At 35.1% G+C, this 21,305-nt stretch overlaps 2 long non-coding RNA genes across 3 annotated transcripts in view; one reads left to right on the plus strand and one right to left on the minus strand.

Annotated features, from left to right (window-relative positions):
* LOC147832186 (uncharacterized) overlaps nt 1–21,305 on the plus strand; it is an 86,650-nt gene that overhangs the window by 16,873 nt on the left and 48,472 nt on the right. The window lies entirely within an intron of this gene.
* LOC147839125 (uncharacterized) lies at nt 2,017–7,907 on the minus strand. Of its 2 annotated transcripts, none has more exons than XR_015518303.1 (11): nt 7,807–7,907; nt 7,571–7,658; nt 6,754–6,836; nt 6,579–6,633; nt 6,404–6,479; nt 6,153–6,329; nt 5,288–5,820; nt 4,952–5,148; nt 4,095–4,134; nt 3,852–3,996; nt 2,017–2,520 (listed from the first exon to the last, which is right to left on the minus strand). It is a non-coding gene; the product is annotated as an uncharacterized LOC147839125 (long non-coding RNA). The 2 variants fall into 2 exon arrangements; XR_015518302.1 differs by having other exon boundaries at nt 4,952–5,143; nt 5,219–5,820.

The following is a 21,305-nucleotide window of genomic DNA, read 5'->3' on the forward strand; positions in this document are numbered from 1 at the left end:
GATAACAGTGCCACTGTTGATATGCTGAAAATAAAAAATAACTTTGTATAATGTTTTATTGAATGCAAGATAAAAAATAAAAAAATAAAATATTTTCCAAGAGATGGATTGCGGCTGGAAGAGCATCTGCTGCATAAAAACATGCTGGAAAAGTTGGCGGTTCATAGAGCTGTGGCGACCCCTGGTTAATAAAGGGACTAAGCCAAAAAGTAAAATAAAATATGTATTTTTTGTAGACATAGAACTTCACAGTAACTTATAAGTACAGCACAGAACTTTTTTACTTCTAGTTTAGATAATTTAAAGGTTTGCATATTTATTTTGTTGGTTCATGGCTATGTATTTTTAATCATTTTGAACTATTCACAGCATTTGAAAGGATATCTTATCGTCATTGTTACCTCATTTCTCACTATTTTCATGATTCTTACAATGCAGCAAATCTTAAAATCATTTGATCATAAAGAAAATAATTAACAAATTAACCCACATGCAGGACAAAGACATTATGTGGAATCATTATTTAACACAAAGTTCATCCATTGTCATCAAAACATACTGTTACACAAACAGTCGAACATTTAGAAAGTAAATATAATCAGATAAAGAGTGGTTTTCAAACAAATACATTTTAAAAAAGGTTATATTTATAAACATTTACATATTTTAAGAGCTTTTATCCATATTTCAAATAAAGTGAAAACAATTAAACATCACATGATGACCATTAATGAAACACAATTACAGAATTACATCCACACATATTATTCTGAACTCATAATATTTGTGATGAACATAGATCACTATTGCTAATAACTTGTGATTAAAGAGGATACTAATGTTTAGCTTATTTTTACAGCTTTTTTTTTTTTTTTTTTTACCAGAACTGTACATGTGACAATACTATTTCTTGTCCATGTTGAAGATAATACATCTACATATGTTAACTGCCCTTTTACTCAAAGGGGATGAGTAGAGCCCCGTAGAAAAGGAAAAAGTATTCACATTTCAAACGAGAAATGAGTGAGAGAATATCAGCAAGACTATTATCTATGCTATATTCAATAAATAATGTTGGATATAATAGTCTGATATATACTGATCAAGTCAATAAAAGCTGTTTTAAAAAAATACTCATTGTAAAATAACAAATTTATGTCTGGCATTCATATATGTCATAAATATATGCACAATGACCTTATTCAGATAGTCTTTAGTTCATTAAAAATAGTATTTGTTCCATTTTATTACAAAAAGGCTTTAAACTACATTACCCATAATCCTTTGTCGCTGTATAGATGGGACAGGAAAGACATGGCGCTACAAATTGTAGTTCATTGAAAGCTGTAGTTAGGGTTAAGTTTAGGGTTACGATCTTGGTTAATCGGTAACTATTTGAAACACAGCGATAACTCATTGATAAAGGACACTGTTAGTAAAGTGGCAAAGTTAGCAAAACATAGTTAGCAACACGAAGGATCTTTTAATTTGGCTTAGAAGTTATAGTCCAATCACAATGTCGCAATCTACGTCACACTTTGTCTCTATTTGGTAATCTTCCGGCTGAAGGTAGATTATAATAACCTTATAATATAACTTAAATATCAAAATGTGTATTAATATTACATGTTATTTATTGTCTTATTAAAAATACAAATGTATATTTACCGTGAGATTCCTTTGTGGGGGTAACCTGATGTGCAAAATGATCATAGTAAAACCAGATAGGCAGTATACTAAATTTGAAACGAATAATAAAATAATAAAAAAAAGCATCATGTTTGAAAACATTTCCAGCATTTCCTGTAACTAAACACTGCGTCCTGTAGGTATACAAATATAAATATATGTCAAACCTAAATGACAAATATAGTGCCCATTAAATAGTAAAAATAGTAGTTCATTGTAAATGAGTATGCAAATAAACACAATACATTTTTAATGAAACATTTATAATTTTTTTATAATGCCACAAAAAAAAAAATCACGCAAACATGCAAAAACCAAAAATATATATATTTATAACAGTTTTTAATGCAATAATATATTACCATACATATATAAATGATTAAAAACAATTATAATTGAAGGAAATTTATATTTTGTATTGTCATTATTATATTTATTTTGTGATATTTATTCATGTCATACATCTGGTGTGTCAAGCTCAAGTAAAACTGCACTGCAAAAAATCTTTTCAAATAATGCCTTTGGAAATGCCATTATAATAAACAGGTTTCACAACAACAAGAAGTCAAGTTCATGACAAATGCAAATTATGTTTATAATAACAACTTTCTGAACTTCAAAAGTAGAATAAGTTCAAAACATATTCAAGTATTTACTGAAGAATAGCAAAAACAATTTGTACAAAACACTGAGAACCAAAGTGTGCTTGGTGAGTCCAGGTGTTTATGCTGACTAGACTGTCATATTGCAATCCGGTTAGCATGAGGAGACTTGGGCGTAAAGTGTCAGCAATTCCTGGAGGGCTCCCATGTGTTATTCCAGGTTTTGCCACTGTAAAGTATTAGAAGTGCACAATATCATTACTGAACAAAGAATGAGTGTTAGGTTTCATTTAGAAAGATCAGTGATATTTATTTATATATGTAAAGTGTCATTAAACCTGACACTCTTGAATTAACTGTATAATAGGTTAAACATTTCCAGCATGTTTCCATGTATTCCAAGCAGATCTGTCAGTTCTACAAACTCAGAGATCAGGATAGTGACTGCACTTCTCATTATGAACACCCTTATCCTTCGCATACATTTTTATCACCACTGATGTCCACTGCTGTAGTTTTCATTGAAGGGAATGCTGACACAAATTCCAGCAAGTTTTTTTTAAAATAGCAGAATATGGGTATTATTGGGCCAAAACCTTAAAAAATATAAGATGCAAGATTTGAATCTTGATGAACATATTGTTAATTCACTTCTTGCAATTGAAAACACATCTCATGTTTGACTCATCAATTATATGAAAACTACTACAGCATACTGTGCTCCACCCTAAAAATATTTCTAAATTATAACAAGCTTATTGCTTTACAAGGCTAAACATTAATTTCATGCCTGCATGATTCACTGCTTTTACTGTAACCCATTACACTCTTAACTCAAACTAGTTGACTTTATAAAAAAAACTGCATGGAAAATGTTGCCTTAAACCCTTTATGTTTTTACACAAGGTGAAACTAAACAGCCCTCTTTAAATTAACCTAGAACCTTTACAATCTTCTTGGACTTACAGTAATATTTTAATTCAAGTATGGCTGTTAAGTTGTACCCTGTATAAAATGTAAGGGGTTTAAGCCACTGGGTTTCTATACAATTTTCTAGTAAAGTCAACTAGATTGGGTTAAAGGAATAGTTTACTATTTACTCTCCCTCAAGTGGTTGTAAACCTTTTTTTAAAAACTTCCAAGTTACTTTGTGTTGAACATGAAGGAAGTTTTTGAAGAAAGCTGAAAAGCTGAAAACATTGACATGCATAGTAGGAAAAAACAAATACCATGGAAGTTAATGTTTGCAGGTTTTCATCTTTCTTTAAAATATAAATTGTTTAACTGAAGAAAGCAACTCAGACATATTTGGAACAAGTGAAGTATGAGTCATTAATGACAGAATTTTCATTTTTGGGTGAATCTCTTTAAGAGTATACTGAAAGAAATGTCCTACTCCATGTAGCTAACTTCAGCTGCATGTGTAGCCCCATAAGTACTTATCTAGAAATCAAAACAATGATCACGTCAGTCCCATTTTAGGCCTTTTATATCATATTGGCCACAGAATGGACTACTTAGTGTTGCAATAAAAAACTAAAAAATAAAACTATGACTTACCACACAATACAAGACAGACAGTGAATTTTCAGCTCTGCCTTTGCTGTACACAAGATGAGGTTCCAGCTTCAACACTGATCTTGAGTGGGGCAGTTGTGCAGCTCTGTGAGGTTATGACTGTTCAGATGAAGTGCTGTGAAGAGTTCTTTATTAAAAGAAAGTACATTCTTTTAAAATCTGTACATAATAACAAAGAAAATACAATGATTTTAAATAATGATTAATTCTGAACAAAAACCTTACCCTTAGTCAAGATGAATTCATATGTCAAAAGTTTCTGCATCTGAAATGAATAAAAACAGATGTGACATTAGTTAAACCCACTAACTACTAGATACATCAGTACTGCATTAAGCAGTTGTAAAGTAATGTAAGTGTAGTCCAAAATGAGCCTTAATCTGTTTAAGATAATGATTTAAAAAACTTTGCTTGTGTTAAAAACAATCCAGCCACTTGTAATACATATGATCAATGGTAAATTTCTGAGAAGGTGCAAGGTAATCCTTGAGTTTTACCATTGCCATCCTGACTGACATAATATTTGACAAAGAAGACAGCTTGTTGTGCCTCTTTACCACAATTTAGAGATGATAGATTCTTTCTTTTATTAAATAAATTGGTAAAGGCCAAATTATACTTGTAATAGTGTAAGATATTCATTGTGACATACATCAGCTTAAGTTATACTTGAGCTTTTGTTATGTTTTATATATATATATGTGTGTGTGTGTGTGTGTGTGTGTGTGTGTGTGTGTGTGTGTTTTAAGAAAATAATTGTTTTTACAATGTAGCCTTTAAACCTTTGGAAACACTTGATGTTCTTTAATATTAAAACAATTACGAATACATTTGTATTATTAGAGTTGCATACTGCATATTATATATAGATTTTGCACGAATTCTATTGTGGAAAACAACAATCTGGTAACACTGTTCCTTATCTTAAAATGTATATATTGTTCTAATGCATGACCAACGTTATATTTGAGAAAAATATGTTTTTAATAAATGAACTTGATGTAATTAGATATCGTCGCTAGTTTACAGTACATGCTTTATCAACAAATCGTCTTTATTTGTTTACTTTTTACTTACAGTACCTTGTGGAAAACCGCAGTGAACCTTGGGATCGCAATGAACCTTGGGATAGCGAGCATAGACTGTAAAAAATAGATCGCCACATACAATGACCCCAACTTCAATGAATAATTTAAAATGAAAAAAGATCAGCCGAAAACATTTTTAAACTTAGTACTTGAAATGTAATATTTTTTAAAGTAAAAAAATAATAACTATACTACTAATAAAACTTTGATTCATTCATATATGAATCAAAGTTTTATTAGTAGTATAGTTTTATAGTTAACCTAAACTGAACAACCGAATATATGTTCACTCATTAAATATAAAGTAAATGATAACATATTTATAAACACCAACTAATCTCCAATAAAAATAGATTATGCAGCATTAACGTAATATTTAATGTTGACAGTTGAACTCATCTGAGAACTCACCGTTGATGCAGTTTGACCAATAGCAGAGCGGCGTTAAACTCACCGTGAAGGGATGTCACGTGGACCGAAGTTTATTCATACAGTAGTTTTGACCCAGTTTACAGACGCTTTTCATGAACAAAATAAAAATTACATATTTTTAAAAGAAGAAAACTGCGATAATTGGCGTAAATCAGGTTTTAAAAAGTGCGTTGACATCTATTGGTAATTATACGAGCCTCCAGCGTCTCCCTATGACGCTTCAGGCTCAGGTACAGATTCTATAGGGAATCCCTGCACGTCTAAATGTGACGCTAAAGGGGTACCCTGTGCGTCAACAACTTACGCCGAGGGTTCCTGACCAAGCGTCAGTATATGACGAGTTGGGAGTGAGAATGTGTTGTGTTAACACAGTTGTCCAGTCGGCGGCCTCCTCCTGTACTTGAACTGTTGGATGTGGTGAAGATGATTCACTGTAAATGACAAAGCAATAATTACATTAATATCAGTCACTCTATCACTGATGAAGAGAAAATCAACATGCATAGAAAGTAAAATAATTAATATTCACTGATTAAAAAAAAGTATCACAGATTAAAAGACTAATATAAATTTCATTCATTCATTCAATTTCTTTTTGGCTTAGTCCCTTTATGAATCTGGGGTCGCCACAGTGGAATGAACCACCAACTTATCCAGCATGTTTTATGCAGCAGATGCCCTTCCAGCTGCAACCCAGTATTACGAAACATCCAGACACACTTATTCACACACACATTTATACACTACAGACAAATAAGCTTACCAAATTCAGCTATAGCGCATGTCTTTGGACTTGTGGGGAAACCAGACCACTTGGAGGAAACCTTCACGAACACTGGAAGAATATGCAAACTCCTCACACAAATGCCAACTGACCCAGCCGAGGCTCGAACCAGCGACCTTCTTGCTGTAAGGTGACAGCACTACCCACTGCATCATCCTAATATAAAGAATATCGAGCATTATACAATGCATTTATCACAGCATATACTAAACAGAAAACAACATACGCACCTGAGCACAACGAAATGTTGAAGTGTCTCGCTTAACAAGGCTGGCAACATGAGAAGTGCTGCTGTAAAATCAATTCCTGGAACATAAGATGTGGCATACAAACAAATATGAAGGAATCCATCCAAAGCTAGAATTTAATAATATTAATCAAGTGGAGAAAGTTTACAAAGAGTACCTTAGAGTCAGGTCCATAGCATTCTTCAGTTGATCTCTCATCTTTCGATGAAAACCTAGAAAATAATTTTAAACATGTGGGTGTACATTTATTGTTGTTTGTAAGTAAAAACCTACAAATTTAAAATAGTATGTAAGCCATTAAAACCATGGTATAGATAATGAGACATACTTACATCTTGTTCTGAGCCATGCTTTCATATGACATGCCTTCATTGGTCTAATGCTGTTAGCCTGCATTATGTTGTTCAATCTTGTCCTGAAATACAATTGGAAACTTCATAAACTTCAGGAAAGCAATAAGATAAAGCAATAACTATTTATTTATAGTATTTTATTTATATATAAGTATAACGTTAAACGATAGTAAAGCAGCAACAATTCTGGACATGAGAGTTTGTGGACACTCCTCAACATTAATGTAACTTAGACACTGAAACGAAGATATGTACAAGCATACACACGCCACGTTTGTAACTAGCCACGTTTACATAATCAGTCGCTTTGCCGGTGACAAAATTGTGATTTTTCTTCACAAAATGGCGGTGTATATAACCGTCTAAAATTACATTTCCGCGGTCAACCGTGGCTAGAAAATGGCCTCAAAATATAAAACATTATCGATAATTACAAATTCCAGTATTAATAACAAAAGGTTTTATATCAAGGTATATGAAGACTTTGGTCGCGCGAGCTCCGGGCCACACCGCACATTACTCACGGCCCGATTCCGGTGCACGGTAACGGCAGCGTCGGCTCGCTTCTGCCGCCGCATCTGGCCCGAGTAACGATACAGCAGACGGACTCGGGCAGGCGAGAATCTAGCCGCAACTGGCCCGAGTGTATTTTGCTATCTGGGTTGCGATTATATTCCGCCGTGGCAACACTTATTAATAAAGCAGTAACATAACGTAACATATAAGGCGCGAATACGTAACGTAGGCGATAAAGGGAACTTTTACACCGAGAAAACTAACAGCATATAGTACTTACCTTCTATAACGTTATGTCCCTCGGTGACTTCGATATCACGTTGTATTAACTTCTTTAATAAGCTGCAGACATCTTAGCAAACTCCATCCTGCAGGCCAACGTAACGTTAACGTTACACCAGCCAGCCCGGAGCACAAAGCGGGGGAAAGCCGAGACCAGAGAGTCAGACAAAATCAACAGAACACGGCTTCACATGTAAAAATGAGACTGAAAATATATCTTTAATACGTTCTTACCTGAAAAGTGTGGATTCCAAAATAGACTTTTCTTTGAAAAGCGTGCGAAGTTCTGTGTAAACAGCCAGCATACACTACCGACCGCCTCAGTAACAAACACTACTATAACGTCTCAACAAGCCAAATTCTTAGAGACAGCAACATCACCACCTGTATGAAGATGCTGTCCCTCTGCATGGTTCTTATTCTACATCCCATATATACTATAGGGACTTAAACAGTAAGCAAAGACCAGTATTTACGTTTTTAATGATTAAAATTACATTTAATTATACATTAAATTATTAACATTTTTGAGAAAAAATGTAATTTAAATACATGAAAAAAAAAATTATTATTAAAATATAAAAATAATTCAATCAATTTATTTATTTATAATTTTTTTAAATTATGTATTTTAGTATTAATGTTTAGTATTAATACATTTAAATTAGTGTTATATAGTGTCTTGATCTTATCATGAGCTGAGGGTACAATTTTGTCCCTATAGGGAAACAAAATATATAATTGTACCTTTAAAGGTGCCAAATTGGTCCTTTACGGTACAATTTTGTATCCAAATGTGCTATAAAAGGTACAAAAATGTACCTTTCAAACCTAAATCTGGACATTTGTACCTTTATAGCCCATTTGGGTACAAAATTGTACCCTAAGGACCAATATGGGACCTTTAAAGGTACAATTTTATATTTTGTTCTCTCTAGGAACAAAATTGTACCCTCATTGTACCTTTTCTGAGAGTGTATATATATATATATATATATATATATATATATATATAATATTTTTTTTTCCCCAAATGATGTTTTTCAGAGCAAGGATATTTTCACAGTATGTATGATAAAATTTATTTTTTCTTCAGGAGAAAGTCTTGTTTGTTTTATTTAGACTAGAATAAAAGCAGTTTTAAAAAGTTTAAATACTATTTTGAGGTCTAAATTATTAGCCCCTTTAAGCTGTATTTTTTTCGATAGTCTACAGAACAAACCATCATTATACAATAATTTACCTAATTATCCTGACCTGCCTAGTTAAATTAACCTAGTTAAGCCTTTAAATGTCCCTTTAAGCTGAATAGAAGTGTCTTGAAAATATATATTAGAGATGAGTTATTGAAACTATTATGCTTAGAAATGTGTTGAAAAAAATCTCTGTTAAACTGAAATTGGGGGAAAAATTAAACAGGGCTAATAATTCTGACTTCAACTATATTTGTTTACTTCGTATTTGCTTTCATAGCCTAACGAAAAATAAATAAGACTTTCTTTAAAATAAAAACAGCATATATAGTGGAAATACTGTGATGATGTCCTTGCTCACTTGGGAAATATTTGAGAAAGAATTTTAAAAATATCCACATGATTTCTAATAATTTTACCTTCAACTGTATATGCATGAACATATTTTTAACACTGACATTTTAATCCTCCAAAGACCTTTGAGTCTATAATACCTAATCACAATAATTTAACTAAATACATCTAAAAAGCTAACAAAAACACCTTTTAAAGCTGTCAAAAAATACAGCACATTATTTGAAATGTGAAAAGTGCCGTTTCTTCATATACCATGTTTCCAACCAACAAAACATTTGCTTCGACAGTCGCAAGTTTCACAGTCACCTTTTAAATTGGAGTGATGCTGAATGCTTTTAAGCAAATCCTGTCATCTCCTAGCAACACATTTTTTCCGTCTGCATCGGAGGCGAACAGGCTATATAAACAAATTTCCAGAGTACAGAGCTACTCTGACAGACGCTCTCGCTTAATGAATTTAGAGAGGAGCTACAAGCCCTTTGCTGATGATGTCATTGTTTTTCTCATCTAGTAGTTCATTTCAGTGCAAACATCACACTCTACCTGAAAGGAGGGTGTTCAAATACACATACTGTCAAAGCACACACTTTGAGGGTTCATCCAATGGAGAAGAAGGCATGATTCACAAATAAATTATTTATTATTATTTTATTTTATTTTTTTATTTAGGAAAACAAAACACTCATTTTGGATGTACAAATATAATTAAACAATAATTAAATGAAAGGAATGTATAGGTTTTGGAGTGCACGTTTTAGAAAGTCTCCAACCAAAAGCAAACTAAACACAACTACTAAACAAAACCCAGCCCTTATATTAGCAGGACCTCACCAGTTAACATAGAGGTCACACACAACTATAAACAAATGAATAAACAATTATTCATTCATATTTTTTTTTTCGGCTTAGTCCCATATTAATCAGGGGCCACCATGGTGGAATGAACCACCAACTTATGTAGCATACGTATTTATGTTTGTTTTATGCAGCGGATACCCTTTTAGCTGCAACCCATCACTGGGAAACTCCCATAGACTCCCATTCACACACATACACTATGAATAATTGTAGCTCACCCAATTCACCTATAGTGCATGTCTTGTGACTTAAAAACCGGAGCACCCGGAGGACACCCATGCCAACACAGGGAGAACATGCAAACTTCACAAATACCAACTGACCCAGTCAAGGCTCAAACCAGCAACCTTTCTGTAAGGTAACATCGCTTCCTACTGTGCCACCACGCTGCCCATAAATAAATAAATATTAGTTTGCAAATAATTCAAAACAATTGAATATAGATAGTATTCATGTATACATCAATCTTAAAAATAAACAATTAAATTTGTCCTTACTGTAATATACAACATTCACTTACTACATTTTAATGATCAAGGAGCAAAGTCTAAAGTGCATGGTGCAAAAGCATTAAGGGCATATCCAAATCCACTTTTGCTATTTTAAGAATGGAAAAATACACTCTGTGCCTCAGCACATGGCATAACAGGGTTGTGCTTACTCTCTTAATGAGTTATGGGTGTGTTTCGAGCAGAATGTGCAAAAAAACATTAAATCAGAGTCTCATCTTCCATTTCCTTTAAAAGTCATTGTGTCGCACCATGGCACATTTACTATTTGCATGGTGAACTTTGTAAGTGCAAGGATAAAGAATGAGTCTGCTCCATTCGGACTCTTTACTTTCGTTTTTACTTATACTCTTAGCTCCTTTACTTTCATGAACAAAGAAACGGTGTAAACTCCATCCCACTGAAGACATCCAATAGCCTACATATTTAATTTCATTTGTTAAGTGCAATGATTTGTTTCAAAACTATTCCTAAATTCAGTTCTAATTTCCAACAAACTAGTAAATGAACAAAAAATAAATATAAATAAATAAAAAAGAGTTATATCCAAACACGCGTCCTATTATTATGCCTCATATGGTGACGCATACGTCTCCAAATCCAGACAGGTGGACAAATCTAAACTTGTTTTTAATGTTTTTATGTAAATACGGTAATAAATAATAATAATAATAATAATAATAATAACATTGTTCAAATGCAAATTTTCACGAATAATCTTTTTTTTTTTTCATTTTAATATATTTGTGTATTGCTGTACATCCTGTCTTCATTAGGCAATCTGTAAGCATTTTGGACCCACATAGTCGCATAACTAACGCGCACTGTGCTGGACTTTTGTCCAGCTTTTAGTTGGTCAATGGCGCAGTCGGTTTCAGTTCCTCAAACTAGCAACACACCAGCAATGCGCCTTAACACACCTCCTTTTTAGACCAGCACACACATGAGTCCAAAAAGTGTCGCAAATGGATTTGCTATTTAAATCACATGACATAAAAAGTGAAAATTACAGTTGCGCTGGTCTGTAAATATTGACAAATTGTGCCATACATGTCTTGCACCTTACTGTGCCCGCTGCATGATAGGGCCCCCTATGTCAGCATAGATAAGCCACACAAAAAAAAAAAGGAAATAGGAAACTTACATTGTAAAAAGTTATTAGTTACTGTACTTTAAAGCTAGTATTGACAAGTTGACTTTACTTAATCTTCTTGTCATGTTTAAGACAAATCTGACTGATTTACAACTTAAAACACTCATAAATATGTTTTACATCTCTTCCCCCAAGACATTTGAACATATAAAACTGATGATCACCTTTTTCATTGATTTATTTTTTATTTTTTATGTGTTTTAATCAACCTTTTTACACCTGTAGTGTCCCCGGTCAAAAGTGGTCACCATATGATGTGAATAGGTATCCATGAAAACATATGAAAACGTCCCCATCCTTGGGGGATGAGCAAATCATACTAAATTGTATGAATGAGATCGTACAAATTCATATGAATTGGCCATTAAATAAAGTTAAGAATTGTCACAAGATAGCGTTGGATCTTCACACAGTCTAGACATGTCTGAAAAAAAAAGAAAGAAAAAGAAACAAATAATCTTTTTTCTTTCAGCCAATCAATGTTCAGTCAATCTGAATCAATCATCAATTGATCATCAATTGATTTATTTGTTCAGACCATTAGCATCTCGCTAAAAAATGATCAAAGTATAACAAGTGCTAGTTCTGTGTTCATACCCTCAGTCACTATTCCCTACATTAGTACACTAATATAGTCCATTTGGAGGACTGAATGAAAATTTGAGCACTCGGTACACAAGAAAGGATAGAGTTTTGTTTGTGCTTTGCTGGTTGTTAAATTATTTGGATGAATTAAAATTTCAGACCCCGAGATTATTTTAGTTAACTCTCTGTTAGTATTGAAAAAACGTATTTTGATTTGTGTTATCTATCATTTGGTTATATATTTTCAGTGCCTGTTTGATGTTTTATGTCTAATTCTATTAATTCAGGTAAAACACTCCTTTAAGACATTGTTCACAGCTAAAGAATGTTGAATAAAAATGGGACGGGATGTGAACATGACAGAAGGGTTAAAAATAATGTAAATAAACCCATTGACTTAGTGCTAAGTTATATTAATTCTTAAAATTATGCAAACTTGATTCACTTTTTACAATATAGCCAACTAAACACTGTTTATATTGTATAGAAAAAAAAAGTATTTAAACCCTTGAAATTGTATTAAATTTATATGTGACCTCTGTTCTCATACACTTACTGCACACACACACACACACACACACACCTATAGACAGTCAACACACACTCCTGGCCTCTCATAATTGACTAGAGGACTGCAACACCAAACACGCACTGATTAAAACACTCTCTAATTAAGCGAAGTAGATCCTCCGCTAAAGCTCATCCTGGCCGAAGCATCTTGTGATGAAGAAGCTTGGATATTTGTTAGCAGACGAATGAAATAACGTATGACCGTAATCAACACATCACAGCTGTTAAGCATTTGCCCATATCGAAGGATGGATTATCTGTATCATCTCTCCATTCAGCGCCTTTCACTGCAGCAAATGACGGCAATTTATGTTTCGGCACTCTTGATTTCCTTCTGGCTTCTCAGCTGTTAAGTATGTGGTCTAAGAGGCTGTAATGGATTGACGCTAGTGTGACAGTTACAGAGCATGAGGTAAACACAGCACCGGCGAGCAGGACAATCGTCTAGGCTTTTAGATAGCGTGAGCATCAGGCGTCAGGCACACAGACCGCAAAGCTGATGCATGTTGCACTTAACGTCTTTTAGTAGCAAGAAAATGGATATTTTTATGAGCACCAGCACTGTACGTTCTGCTTTGCTTTCAGTATGCCTGATACTAGATATACTTATTTGTAGCATTAAAAATGAACTGTGGATTGTTGTGTTTACTCTTAAGTTCAAAACACTGATCATTTGCCTAGTGTTCGTTTTTTAAGAATTAAAGGGAATAATGTTTATTTATTTTTACTGACATGCTCAATTTAGATCTTTAGAGGTCGTAAACTCGATTCCTGAAGGGCCACAGCTCTGCAACATTTTACTCCAACCCTAATCAAACACATCTGATCCAAGTAATAAAGGTGTTCAAGATGATTAAGCAGGTATAAGCTAAACTGCGCCAAGCTGTGGCCCTCTAGGAGTTGAGTTTGAGACCACTGATTTAGAAGCTACGTTTGAAACACAGCAAAATTATTACATCTTTCTAATAGGTCGTTTCCACTGAATGGTAAAGTATGGTACGGATTGGTGCGAGTCACCTTTATCAGGCTTGCGTTTCCAAAATGGTACCCTTTTGGCAGCTGTGGGGTACGACAGATAGTATAACAGAAAGTTTTAGTTGATGTCATTCTCGCTCATTATCAAATTGTCTTCTTCTTGGCTTTGTGGCTGTTCATCAGGATGATGACAATGTTTGTTTGTGCTTGGCTCGTTGTTACATGTATATATTTTTACGGTGTAATGACTTGTCTGCGTATTTAAAATGGTGCTTTCATTGTTTTCATTCTCTTGGCTTATGTACATGCTAGTGACGTTTCACTGTAAACTAATAGCATAGGCGTTGCCTTTTGGTACCATTTTGTCATGCTAGGTACCCTTTCGAAAAGGTGGTAGAGTGGTACTGTACGTCTTGCTTTTTGGTATCTTTTGACAGTGGAAATGGCCATAAAAGCGAAAAGTACCATACCATGTGAAAACGAGCCAATATATATATATATATATATATATATATATATATATATATATATATATATATATATATATATATATATATATATATATATATATATATTGTGTTCAACAGAATCAAGAAACTCTTAAAGGTTTGGAACCATTTGAGGCAGAGTAAAATGAGTTAATTTCCCTTATTGCCAAACTATGCCTATAACAAACTACCCCTTAAACTATTTGGCAATAAATATTACCAACAACAAATGTTTGTCTCATGCTTATTAGCTTGCATATACAATGTGTTATTGTTTTAAAGGTCACTTTTATCAGATATGCATTTCCACTGCTAAAAGGGTGGGCGTGGTGTATGAAATAAAGTTTAAGTTGATGTCATTCTTGCTCAAGAAAATGTCAAAGTAAAGCTGTATGGGTCGTTCACATATCATTTGCACTTCTCACAAAACAGGTGCTTTATACACATAAATACTTGTCTATAAATGTTGGTTATTAACCTTTCTTATAAACATGATTTGATTATAACTGGAGATCAATGATGTTGTGAAATAGTCTACTGTAACGTCTTCAATTATTACAATAAATATGCAACAAATATGAACACATACAGACCCTCACAGTCTCCCATATGTTCCCAATTGCAGAACAAAACTACACACAACATACATTTAGACCTTATTTGCGTTCAAAAACAACACACAGTAACTTCTCATCTTTAATCTTCTTGGTAGAAAGTAATTCCATCATTCTGAGTTCATAATAGTCCAAAAGGTGATGATAATAGTTGGTAGTCTGTTCATGTTTTAGGTTGCATTTGCTCCTTTGTTTTTTTCCAGCTTCCCCTTTATTTTTTTTTTCATGCTTCACTCATGTGTTTGTCTGTTTCTGAAAGGATCGGTACGAAGCACTTCAATAATCATGTGCACATTATTATCTCGCTTTTAGAAGACTTCGAAAAAACAAAAACAGGACACATCAGATTTTTTCTCTTCTTGGCTTTGTGACATTATATATTATTATGGTGTAATGTCTGTTACGGTGTAATGCTTTCTTTGTTTTTATTCTCTTGGTTTGTGTACGTGCTAGCGACATTTCTCTGTAAACCAATAGCATTCAGCAGCACGTCTGGCTGTAATTTATTCTTCTATTAGACAAATAACAACTAAATAATAAGGATTAGGATCACACATCCTAATTGTTGACACACTACAATCAAGTGTGATTTTTCATTTCTGAGACTGGAGCTCATCCACTTGTATTAAAAACTGTGACCTGGCATAAAGTATCAATGAAATCATTGCAATTATCTTTGCATGGTGATTTTTGTCTTTTACCATAGACATCAATCTGATATTATCTGTAAACCCTTATCCCCTCACTTCAGTTGTACAACACAGTCTTATGACAGCTCATTGTGTTTACAGTTTGTTTGGGAAACTTAAAAAAAAAAAAAAAGAAAAAATGTGCACTCATCTTAATTATGATGTAATCTGCTTGTGGCCCACTGAGGCTAAAAGTTTAAAAGTTTACTTTCGTTTTAGCTGCAAATTAAAGGTTTTTATGTCACTTAGTACACAAAATAATAATAAGAAGCTTTATAATAAAGCCGTGTCATTTAACTGCTCAACTATGCTCAAGTTTAGTTTTTTCCATGACTCTTAAATTTTAGCTCAAAAAAAGATTTTTTTTTTGAGCTAAATGTTTATAAACATTTTATATTGACTGAATTTAAGCAAAACAATGAAATTTAGTAATATTTAACTCAATTAGTTTGTTTAGATACAGCTAATTTAAATTATTTGCAACAATTTGCAATGATTTCCTAGTGTTGGGTTGCAGCTGGAAGGGCATCGGCTGCATAAAAAAAATTACTGGATAAGTTGGCAGTTCATTCCGCTGTGGCGACCCTAGATTAATAGAGGGACTAAGCTGAAAAGAAAATGAATGAATTTGCAATGAAGCATTTTTTCAGTGAACAGCTCTTCTGTGGTTATAAGCATAGATTCTTCATAACATGACACATATTATAGTAGACGTAAATAGATGCACTTAAGCATAATAAGCAAATGTAGAAGCAAAGCAATCTTTGTCTTTTGTGCTATAGACGGACTCCACTTTACATATTTAAAAATTGTTTTGAAGAGTGTGCTTATGTGGTACTGTATGTTCTGTAGTATCATAGCCAAAGCCTGGAGTGATGTAAAGAAAAAGAAGAAAAGTACTGCAGTAAACTGATGGAAAAGAAATATAGCAAAGCCATCTGTACGAGTCATGTTTGTTATTTACAGCAATAATCTGATCTCATACTTTTTAATTGGCTCTCACTTTCGTCATTTGTGTAATGACACCAACAATGATTCTAACTATAGTTCTAACAACATATGTGCAACACGATTTGTTCATTTTCAGAAAACACTCAGGTTTTGCTTGTTATCTGATATCTGTTAATTAAGAGGTGTGTATGGGATGACAGACAACATGTTTTTGAGGTTGAGGATCCACAGAACAGTCAGGCAGGCAAAGGTCACAATTAGGAGCAAACGGTAACATAGAGAGAAATCCAGAAGCGTTGTAGTCAGATAACAGGCAAATGGTCGATGTAGGCGGCAGGCAGGATAAACAATAAAACAAGGCAAGGGTAGTGGTGTGATGTTGTGCGCCAAGGCTTCGAAGCATGTGACAAAAAAAGATACATCTCGCAGTGTACCAGAGCTTGATTTGTTTTGCCATCATCACGAGATCTTGATGTCCGAAGCTTCATTTTCGCCTATACCCACGTGACTGCATCAAATTTTGATTCAAAGGTTTAAACACCCTCATGGGTTAGTAAAGTTTATAGCAAGAGATTAGGTGCCGATTACATACATTTCTACTGTTTCAAAGCACTGCACCGGTCCCACACATCAGTAATTCAGCTAAAATAAAATAGTAATTTATAGTAAAAAGGTTTTGAACCATACTAAAGTGTATTAGCGTATTTTATTTACAACTATCTTCAAGGAAAACCACTTCATATTATGGTATAGTGTTTAACGGAGAACAGCTGGCGAGTGGTCGGTGAACGCATCACTCACATACTGTAGCCTCCTACTAGAGCAGGGATTCTCATCCGGTGGGCTACAGGTGGGCCACGAGATAGCCTAAAATTATTTAATACTATACTATAATTATTTGATTTCATTATAAAATATGTCATATTAAAAATATTGAAGTAATGGCATTTCCCGTTTTCTGTGATTTGAACAAGCTAATTTGGACTTGGTGCAAAAACAGCCTCACTGTTAAATGCAAAATGTGGCTTAAATTTCCAACCGCTGCGCATCAACTAGGACTACGTCCTCAGTTGTATAAATCAAACCGTCATGCAAAGGTAAAGGTAAAGATGATTAGAGTTATAATAACCAGCTTGCGCGTGCCTCACATCTGTGACTAGCACTCTATCAGAGTCGCACAAGTCAGTTGATTCACAAACTATGTGTGCTGTCTTTGTGTGAACACTTCAAAACATCTGCATAGTTTTCCAAATTAACGTCTTGCGAGTGTTTTTTGATAGAAGTGCGCCAGTACAGTAGGATCCAGTGAGCCTCGGTGGTTCCTTGAACAGCTGTTTACTGTTCCTAACAGCGAACTCCAATAATGTCCAGCTACAAACCCAACTGCCTTCAGATTGATGTTTCAACAGATTAAGCGTGTTTTGCAGTGTTTTACATTTATTTTTAATGGATATGAATAGTAGGTCAATTGATAAATAGTAGTCAGTCTAATTCAACAGCAAGTTTTTTTTTTCTCCTGTTGTCCTGTCAGGTTCATTTATTGAAGAAAAGGCCCAAATACTCTTCAGTTGTAAAGAATAACTGAAATAAAGAGTTCGGGAGCTTTGTGCTTTAAACTATATATATATATATATATATATATATATATATATATATATATATATATATATATATATATATATATATATAGAGAGAGAGAGAGAGAGAGAGAGAGAGAGAGAGAGAGAGAGAGTTTGGTTTTTTATAAAATTATGTAGAAAAATAAAACAGTAATAGATGGCAAACAAAATGTTTTGCTAATAAATAAAGGTTCAAAATAAGTATTTTCTCTAGACAATCAGTTTGGGCCTTCAAAAAATTTTCAGAGAAGGAGGTGGGCCTTGGAGTAAAAAAGGTTAAGAACCCCTGTCCTAAAGCATTCGCCTCCCATGCAGGAATTGCTGGTTCGATCCCCGTGTTGAACGGGACTAGTTGGATTTATAAATGTAATACTTTAATAACTTGGATTTTACTACAGTCCTCAGAGGTGTAATGTAACATACCTTATGTGTAAAAACTACAGTAATTGAGTAATTTGTTTATATTGCTGTTGTTGTATTAATGCATGAATGAGTTGGCCGGTTGTGAACATTTGACATTATTGCAACACAGTGCTTTCCTACTCTTTCACCAGAAGAGGTCCTCATCGAGCTCTGATTTAGAAAGCTTCGAGTAACGAACCTTTTTCCAATACAATTGAGTCGAGCGTTTCACTGGTTCAGGAAGCTTCATTTCACCATCACTAGGTAAGGGTCAAAACACAGAGAGACTAAGCATGGAAAATGATTCGTAATGTTACTGGTTATGTGCCAAACAAGACACAAGTGTGTGCCTGTTTATATGGTCCATGTTATCAGTCTTGAGTAGCTTCCTGCTAGGGGTGTGTGTAATCAATGGAGAACTGGGACAGGTGTGTTTGTGGTGCCTGAAAATAGTTGTAGTTCATATGGTGGCAAAATTGTAGTCTAAGTGAAAGTGGATGTTCTCCAGCAATCTATGAGGCTTAGATCGCTGGTGATCATAAGAAATATAAAGCAATATATGTTGTTGAAAAAAGCACCCCAGGATATGATTATTTGAGACTTTCTAATTCATTCATTCATTCATTTTCTGCCGCATTTCTGGGGCCGTGTGGTAGGGTAAGCAGTCTTACACACCATTCACACTGGGCTTAAGCATTAACACTTGACTGACAGCGAGTTTAAAGTTGGGCCTAACACGATCGTCATAGCAGCGTCTAGCTGCTACTGTGTATTTGCATACAGCGATCTAATTGGCTAACACTTCCGTCGGGGCTTAAAAATTTGAGCTAGTTCCAACTTCTACAGCAAGCAACTCCTGACGTCACCCATTCAAAGTGATTGGGAAGCATTGAAGCTGACGCCCCGTGTGAATGAGGCATTAGAAGAAAACCCCATACCTCCCTCTCCCCAGACACGTCCTCCAGTTCCTCCGGGGGAATCCTGAGACGTTACCAGGCCAGCGGAAAGACATAGTCCTTCTAGCCTGTCCTGGGTCTACCCCGAGGCCTCCTCTTGGTGGGACATGCCTGGAACACCTCCCTACGTAGGCGTCCAATAGGCATCCGAAACAGATGCCCGAGCCACCTCAGCTGCATTCTCTCGATTAAGAGGAGCAGCAGCTCTACTCCGATCTCCGCCCGGATATCAGAGCTCCTCTACGTATCCATAATAGTGCGCCATGCCACCCTTCGAAGGAAACTCATTTCCTTTCGGTCATGACCATAGATGAGAATAGGAACGTATATTGACTGGTAAATCGAGAGCTTTTCTGTTCGGCTAAGCTCCTTCTTTAACACAACAAACCGGTACATCGACCACATTACTACTGCCACTGCACCAATACGCCTGTCAATCTCATGTACCATCCTTCCCTTACCCCTAAACAAAACCCTGAAATGGTCAAACTATTTCATCTGGGGTAAGGACTTTCCTCCAACCTGGAGATGGCAAACCACTTTTTTTTTCTGGTGGAGCACCATGGCCTCGGACTTGGAGGTGCTGATTCTCATCCCAGCCACATCACAATCTGCAGCAAACCGCCCCAGTGCATGCTGAAGGTCCATGCTCAATGAAGCCAACAGAACACTTAGACATGAATTAGACTTTCTAATAAACTATGTTATTGAAAAGAGTTTATTTTTCTACCACATAGGTATAAATGTCCTCTATTATTGGGTCAGTGGAATTGACCTGTAAATGCAACCTGGAGTGATCACACCAGTCTGTTTATATGAATTAAAGGGTTAAGTAAGCGATTCCTGGAAAGAATAAGTACACAAGTCACACCAGACTTTGTTTCCAAAAGTCCGAATTCTGCTTCTAAATCCATATGGGTCAGAAGTTTAAGCCTGAAAGTGAGATGTGTCATATGGACGTCCATTAACACCGCTTGGGATTTAGCATTACTGATGTATCATCCAATCACACAGCCCAGCCTCTGCCACATTCTGAAAATGGGCCTTCATTTGAAGCCTTCCCCCCTTATTAGTGCTGATTCCTGACAGATTTAAAAGGAGTGAATCTGTTTAATGGGGGTCTAAAAAAAGCAGTTGCCAGCCGTGTGGAAATCGATGAGTTAATGACTGATGTTGCGGCTATATTACAGTGCAAATTCACTGTAACTGCCTGTCTCGTAGCTTTGAATTAATGGACATCTCAGCGCTGTGATGGGCTCTTCACTTTCATGAGGCCTTACAATTGCACACACCAACATACATAATCGATGACGATCCCCCAGTCTAAAAGTGACGGGCTGAGGGAGACAGACGTGTTCAAGTATGGGGTGAAAATTGGAGCGAGCTGGGGCTAAAGTAAGGATTTTTGGAGTTAATTAAAAAGTCAGAGCATAATCTTAATTTATGACTTATCTGAAAGCTGAGAGAAGGGGCAAGGGAGACGAGAGGGGAGAGAGAAAGAGGAGTCGACGTTTGATCTTCCTATTAGAAGTTAAAAGTGTGGCCTGTTGGGTGATTTCGCATGAATTCATTTTGACTCGGGTTATCGGCGGGGAACGATAGCCCTCTCAAACCCTCATGCACACGTCTCTCTCTCTGCCTGAAAGCTGCTCTCACAGAGGGGATAAGAATATTACGATGTTTAGGAGATGCCGAGAAGAGAGAGAACCAGAAACAAGGAGAGAAAGTGGGAAGCCTGAGGCTTTGATCAGTGGAGGGAGAGTGACAGAGATTTAAAGGCAGCTGTTGTGTTGTCATCTTAATGCTGCTGGGAG

Source organism: Danio rerio, chromosome 20 (genome assembly GCF_052040795.2).
Source record: "Danio rerio strain M-AB ecotype USA chromosome 20, GRCz13ab, whole genome shotgun sequence".
Lineage (NCBI taxonomy): Eukaryota > Metazoa > Chordata > Actinopteri > Cypriniformes > Danionidae > Danio > Danio rerio.